General features: G+C 44.4%; 1 pseudogene across 1 annotated transcript; it reads left to right on the plus strand.

Moving 5' to 3' along the window:
- The first annotated feature begins 2,731 nt into the window (after positions 1-2,731).
- On the plus strand, positions 2,732-5,270 carry LOC308422251 (histone deacetylase 1-like; annotated as a pseudogene). Its single transcript has 2 exons — positions 2,732-2,795; positions 3,919-5,270. The product of its transcript is annotated as a histone deacetylase 1-like (transcript).
- Positions 5,271-7,620: the final 2,350 nt, after the last annotated feature.

Raw genomic sequence — 7,620 nt, forward strand, 5'->3', positions numbered from 1 at the left:
ATCATCTTCAAATGCAGTCACACTCTGAAGTAACGGGTGTCAGGACCTCAGCCTCCGAATCCAAAGAGAGGCATTTACCGCTCAGTGTGAAATACTTTGTACTGACCAAAGCAATGTTGCTCAGAGCTGCTCCCACTTTGAAATAGCTTCTGTCATCTGTAAAGGAACCTGACTCAATAAGCAACCGAACAAGGAAGGGATACAGGGATGTATTTGAATCTGAACAGGATTTGCATGGCTGATTCAGGGTCGTACACAAAGAGTGAAATACCTTCATCCGTTGATGACTCGCCAGGCTGTTTCTGTCTATCCTAGAGATAGACTTGCTGGGTCTTGTGACTGTTACTTTAATCCCTAAACAGGGCGGAGATTGAGTGACCATTGCGCCTCTGTAGACCTGTTGGGTCCATTCACGTGAGCCTGGTACTGCTGGTGATACAGGGAAGTTAGAACCTCTTTTCATTTGCCTGCAGTGCTCAGAGTCTGAGGAGGGGGTGGAGGAGTTATTAAAAATGCTGAAGAGGAGCCATAAAATAATAAATACAGAAAGCCCTCTGGAATAGAGTTGTATCATAGTACACACACACACACACACACACACACACACATCACCATCTACTGCCCGGGGAGCATTCCCATGGCTCTTGCTCTCTCAATAATACCCCAGTCAGCACTACAAGTCCACAGAATTATGTGATTCTGTTGCTAGTATCCTTATTGATTTCCTGGCTGCCCTGAGAGAAGCCGTATAGCCTCCCAGGGACATAATCTCCCATTTTCACAGAGGGAAAGGCCCTTTTTGACAGAGGCCTGGGGAGAGTCTATTAGCTCGCTGCTGCAGGATGATGGGAACGCTACAGACCAAGCCCAGACAGCTTAGTTTGCAGGCTTTTACTTGCCACCTAATGAGTCCGCAGCCTGGACCACAGGCTTAGGTTCTTCACCCGTGGTTTAACTTTGCCCAGACGCTGGGCCCTTCTGTAGGTGCTCTAACATGAAACATAGCCTGAGCTCCTTGGTGCTTAGTTAAAGCTGACTTCTGCGAGTTTCTATGTCGCTCTCCTACTGAGTCAGCAAAAGAGCGCTTCCCGTTCTGTACTTCTGTTCTCGTTCCAGAAAGGAACCGCTGCGGATGAACAGATATGCGTGCTCCTGAATATCATTACAGGAGCCAAGCTCTCCACCCGCCCCCTCCTCCCCACAGCATTTAACTACAGGCCTTCTCTTAGGCTGGTGTTCACAGGAGAGGCTGGAGAGTTCTCTGCCCTCTCTGACAGATTCTCACTCTCACAGGAATGCACTGAGCACTGTGCGAGTTCCCACACTTCACCCAGGGGAGAATTTAAGAGGAGATAATCCAACTGGAAAGAGGGTTAGGGCCTTATTTTGGCATTGCATTTTTTTAGCAACTTTTGCTTCCAGTTTTCAGGTTTATTTAGAGTTGCTTGGAGCTGTGTGCATAGTAACCTTCCTCCATATGCTGCGAACTGTGCTAAGAGCCAGTACGTTCACCAAGCCCATACACAGAAAGCTTTCTCCAAAAGGTAACAGGAATAGGTGAAGTCATGGGAACAGAATCCTGAGTAGGACCGGTGTCTTTATGAATCCTTTCTTCGACACATGTGGATGGACAAAACGACCCCACTCCTTTCTCCATCGCATCTGAAAGGGAAAACATACTTCTGTCTATGGACCAGGAGTCATGCCTTCACCAGACTGAATTGTCCAGGCATTGACTTTGGAGTTTGTGGCCTCCAGAACTGTAATAAATAAACATCTGTTGTATACACCTCTCGGACTGTAGTGTTTTGTTACAGTTACACACTGACTAAGATAAAATTGACTCTGAAAGTTGGATGCTACATTGGAAACTCGAGCAGGTGCAGGGAGAGGCTTGCCGGCCTGGAAAGTTTTGAGATGTGGTCTAGAAGCCACCTGCATTCCCACAGACAGACTCTGAAAGATGATTCTGGTGAAAACTGAAAAGGAAAAGGCCTGAGGAATGGTTTCTGACTTTCAGATTATTTGTGGAGCCCACAAATAATCACACAAACAGATTATTGGAAGAAATATGGGCAGGAAAAGTCATTCTGATAAGCTCTGGGGAGCAAATATAAAACCTGTTATGCAAGACAATGGGCAGATAATATTTGCTGTAAGTGGCAAATTTGAGGCTGAATTATATTCACACTCTAGTCATTGTAGAAGGAAAAACTTATGAGCAATGAAATTAAATTTTTTTTCGTAGTTCTGGATCTAAAATCTGGGGCTTTGTACACATTAAGTAAGTACTGTATCAGTGACCTATGTCCTCAGAGCTGTAATGTTGTCATTTCTATTTCTTGTTTGTTGAAAGGTTGACAATTTCTACAGCATCTCATTTCCACCTCCTTCCCCCTCCAACAACCCATGCCCCACCTACCCACCCCACCTACCCACCCCACCTACCCACCCCACCTACCCACCCCACTGCCATCCCACCCCACCTACCCACCCCACCTACCCACCCCACTGCCATCCCACCCCCTCCTCTCCCTCCCTGCTCCACACTCCCCTTTCTTTGTTATTAAAAGGCTGATGATATTTAAGTCCACTGTTGAAAGGAATGTTTGGTTCCCCTTGACTACATTCAGCAAATTTCAGGATTGAAAACGGAACTGAGGACAGAATTATAAAGCATAAAAAAAAATAGGACTTGATTTGAAGTTTCTCTGCCTGTTCACGGTGAGAAATGGTGCAGACTCGGGGTACCAAGAGGAAAGTTTGTTACTACTATGACAGGGACTTTGTTTTGGGTTTTTTTTTATCATATTTTATTAGACAATCTCTGTATTTACATTTCAAATGTTAGCTCACTACCATACCCTCTCCCCCTTCCCTTGCTTCCATGAAGATGCTCCCTCTCCCAACCACCCACTCCCACCTCCCTCCCACTGATACAGACACTGCCATCCATCCTCTGTTATCTATGCACCTGGAGCCATGGGTCTCTCCATGTGTGCTCAGTGGTTGGTATTTTGGTCCCTGGGAGCTGTGGAGGGTTTGGTTGGTTGATAATGTTGTTCTTCCCATGAGGTTGCAAAACCTTTCAGCTCCTTCAGTCCTTTCTCTAGCTCCTCCATTGGGGTCCCTGTGCTCAGTCTGATGGTTAGATACAAGCATCCTCCTCTGTATTAGTAAGGCTCTGGCACAGTCTCTGAGGAGGCACCCATATCAGGCTCCTGTCAGCAATCACTTCTTGGCATCAGCAATAGAGCCTGAGTTTGGTGGCTGCATATGAGATGGATTCCCAGGTGAGGCAGACTCTCAATGATCTTTGCTTCAGAGTCTGTTCCTCTATTTGTCCCTGTATTTCCTTTCCTGAGTATTTTGTTCTCCCTTCTATGAAGGACTGGCACATCCACATTCTGGCCTTCCTTATTTTTGAGCTTCATGGGTTCTGTGAATTGTTTCTTAGGTATTCTGAGCTTTTTAAGCTAGTATCGCTTATCAGTGAGTGCATGCCATGTATGTTCTTTTGTAACTGGGTTACCTCACACAGAAAGATAGCTTTCAGTTTCTGCTGGCCAGGATGTAGAAAAAGAGGAACACTCCTCTATTGTTGGTGGGATTGCAAGTTGGTACAACCACTCTAAAAAAGTCACTCTGGTTGTTCCTCACAAAATTGAACATAGTACTACCTGAGGACCCAGCTATACCACTCCTGGACATATACCCAAAGATGCTCCAACATATAACAAGGACACATATTCCACCATGTTCATAGAAGCCTTATTTATAATAGCCAGAAGCTGGAAAGAACCCAGATGTCCTTCAACAGAGGAATGGATACAGAAAGTGTGGTACATTTACACAATGGAGTAGTACTCGCCTATTAGAAACAATGACTTCATGAAATTCTTAGGCAAATGGATGAAGGAGATGTTGGAAACTACTATGATGGACAAGGGCACCCAATGAAGCCTCACCGAATCTGTATGACTCACAATTTGCTGCTCAACTATGGTCTCTACTGAAAAATGGAAATCTATCTTCCTCACAAAGCCAACGCTGAGGAGATGACCAAGTACCGCAGTGATGACTACATTAAGTTCTTGCGTTCTATTTGCCCAGATAATATGTCTGAATACAGCAAGCAGATGCAGAGACTCAACATGGGTGAGGACTGTCTGGTACTAGGTTGTTTGAGTTCTGTCAGTTGTCCACGGGTGGCTCTGTCACAAGTGCTCTGAAACTCAATAAGCAGCAGACGGACATCATCAGTGTGCACCGCGCTGGGGGCCTGCACCATGCAAAGGAGTCTGAAGCATCTGGCTTGTTACGTCAATGAGATCGTCTTGGGCCATCCTTGAACTGCTAAAGTGTCACCAGAGGGTTCTGTATATTGACATAGATATTCACCATGGCGATGGCGTGGAAGAGTCCTTCTATACTACAGACCGGGTCATAACTGTGTCCTTTCATAAATACAGAGAGTGCTTCCCAGGAACTGGGGGCTTACAGAATATTGGGGCTGGCAAAGGCAAGTACTACTCCTCAAACTACCCACCGCGACACAGCATCAAAGATGAGTCCTATGAGTCCCTCTCCAAGCCAGTCATGTCCAAAGTAATAGAGTGTGGCTCAGATTCCCTGTCTGGGGATCAATTAAGTTCTTCAATCTGATCACAAAGGGCATGCCAAGTGTGTGAAGTTGGTGAAGAGTTTCAACACGCCTATACTAATGCTGGGAGGAGGTGGACACCACCTATAATGTTGCTCGGTGCTGGACTTACGAAACAGCTGTGGCACTGGACACAGAGACCCCTAAAGAGCTACCACACAGTGAATACCTGAAATACTTTGGCCAGATTTCAAGCTTCACATCAGCCCTTCCAATATGACTAACCAGAACACTAATAATTACCTGGAAAAGATCAAGCAGCCGTACTTTGAGAACTTTGGAATTCTGCCCCATACCCTTGGGGTCCAAATGCAGGCCATACCCAAGGCTGCCATCCCAGTAATGAGGTTGAGGAAGACCCTGACAAATGAATTTCCATCTGCTCCTCTGATAAACCCATTGCCTGTGAGGAAGAATTCTGTGATCTCGATGAGGAGAGAGAAGGTGGTCGCAAGAACTCTTCTAACTTTAAAAAAAAAAGCCAAGAGTCAAAACAGAAGATGAGAAAGAAAAAGATTCCTAAGAGAACAAAGAAGTCACAGAAAAGGAGAAAACCAAGGAGAAGCTAGAATCCAAAGGGGTCAAAGAAGAGGTCAAGTTGGCCTGAGCAATGTTTGCAGCTCCATCTTCTCCCCAAGTCCCTCAGTTTCTCAGATTTTGTATTTTCTATTCCTCTGTGCATTTACATAAAATATATCAACGATAATGTCCACAGGGACTGTATAGAAAACAGGGACCAGAGCACAGGGCAGTGGTGTTGGGTGAACTCTTCCCACAGCTCCCTTGTCCGTCCCCAGGTCTTAGTTTGAACCACATTGGGTCCGATAGGAAAGAAAACAACCAGAAGACAAATCCCTGAATTGCCAAGTGCCTACTTAGGAGCTCTGTTATGATGCCCTTATTAAGCCTTTTAGAAGGGCTGACTGAGTTTTCTGGGACCCCTTTTCAGGCTCAGTTAACATCAGCCATTTTTTATATTGATTCTGTTTATACTTTCCTACCTGTCCCAGGCAAACAGAAAAAAGTTACACTGTCCTGTCTTCCCCCAATCCTGTAGGTGGAGGTTGTTAGCCTACCTTTCTTTTTGAGATATTTTCATTTTGTGACACTCTTTGTAATAAAACAGCACATTTCTATAAAAAGGGAAATAAATTGTGTTTGGTTGAGACTGAAGTGCATAGGAAGAAACCCTTTGATGAAGCCAGCAGTATGGGCATGAACCTGGCCCTGACCCAGCCAGCTCAACAGGAAAAGCACCAATCTGACCTGCAGTAATACAATATGGGGAAGAAGGCAAAGAATCTATCTACCTTCTCGGCCTTTCTAGCTGGGGACCGTAGAACTATGTGGTTTCAACTTGGCCTATTGCTCCAGAGAAGAAGGCCCAACAGGTAATTTGGAGGCTTCGAGTCTGTCTCCTCGATATCAAAGAGGACATCTTTACTGCCTGTTTAATAGACCAGAAAACCTCTTCCCAGCCCTATGCCAATCAAGCAGGGTGTTGCAAGACTAATTAGAATTACAAAATGATAACACAGACCCCTGTAAGTCAGCCTCAAGATTCCAGTGGCTAGAATATGACACACAGGAAATCAACATTTAGCTACACAACACCAGCGCCATCAGATCTGGCCGGAGGGAATAGAACAGAACAAACCCTGAGAACACACAGCTGGGCCTAAGAGGGTCTGTAAGCTCAGAACCTCCTGATGCAACTATGCAGTGCCTGAGTAGACTACAGAGGACCTGCAGAAATAGCTAAACTGGTAATCGAATTAGCCTATGCTAACAACATTTTTCCAGACTCCCCTAGAAACATGCAGTGGGTCCCTTGTACGCATGCACTCTGACGACGAAGGGAAAATATTAGCAACCAAGTGGTCCTCAGGAATTAGAGCACATTTAAGTTCCTGAGACTCGGGAGTGTTAAGCTCTCTCTCCATAGGCATCTTGCCCATTAGCTAGCTTGTGCCTTGATCCAATACCCTTGAGGGCTCTGAGCAGCAGCTTTACAAGGGTAATTGAAAGAGTAGTTCTGTCTGTCTATTTATCATCTCTTGATCACCTAACACCATGGAACCTATTAAGATGAGCTAGGAGACACTGAGCTAAAGGTTACCTCAGCTGGAAGCTATTCAGCAAGATATCCAACAGGAGACAAAGAAAGCAAGATGTTCCTTAAAGCCTCCCATTTTGGACCAATCTTTATGTGCTAATTAATCGTGATTACTCTATATAGTAAGCATATTTGAGGAGATTAATCTGCACTAGCCCGGGGTAGCATCCTAATTAACAATCTGCTGAAGCAGCAGTCTCCTTGTAAGTGTAAATACAGTGTTGCATCCATTTGCAAAACAACAGTGTGACTATCCATCAGGCACACACACTAGTGGATACCGCACAGGTCTGTTAAAAACTGTCTGTTCCCTGACCTTTCTGACTCCCCTCTGAGCTAGATGATCTCCTATTGCCAAGCACTGGTGGGGTGTTACTCAGGTTTTCTTAGGGTATCTTTATCAAAGATGATAGACAGAGGACAGATATATAAATAAGATGATAGATGACAGATACATAGATGAGGAATATATAGGTGATGATAGATGAGAGATAGATGAGACAGATGATAAAAAGATGATAGATACTTAGATAGATGATAGACAGATACATACATCGATATATAGATAGATACATAGATTCATAGATTGATTACGTAGAGATACATACATACATACATACATACATACATACATACACACACACATATATACATACATACAAAGATAATAGATACATAGATAGGCACATAGGTACATACACAAATACATAGATACATAGATAGATCATGGCCAGAAAAGTGTCATGAAAAAGGGATGCTTTGAAATGAATTGCTCACACCTTTCCAGCAGTCTCTGAGTTGTTACCTCACACTGATCTAAGCAAGATATGAAAGGTAATGT

This window comes from Micromys minutus, assembly GCF_963924665.1.
Source record: "Micromys minutus genome assembly, chromosome: 1".
NCBI lineage: Eukaryota > Metazoa > Chordata > Mammalia > Rodentia > Muridae > Micromys > Micromys minutus.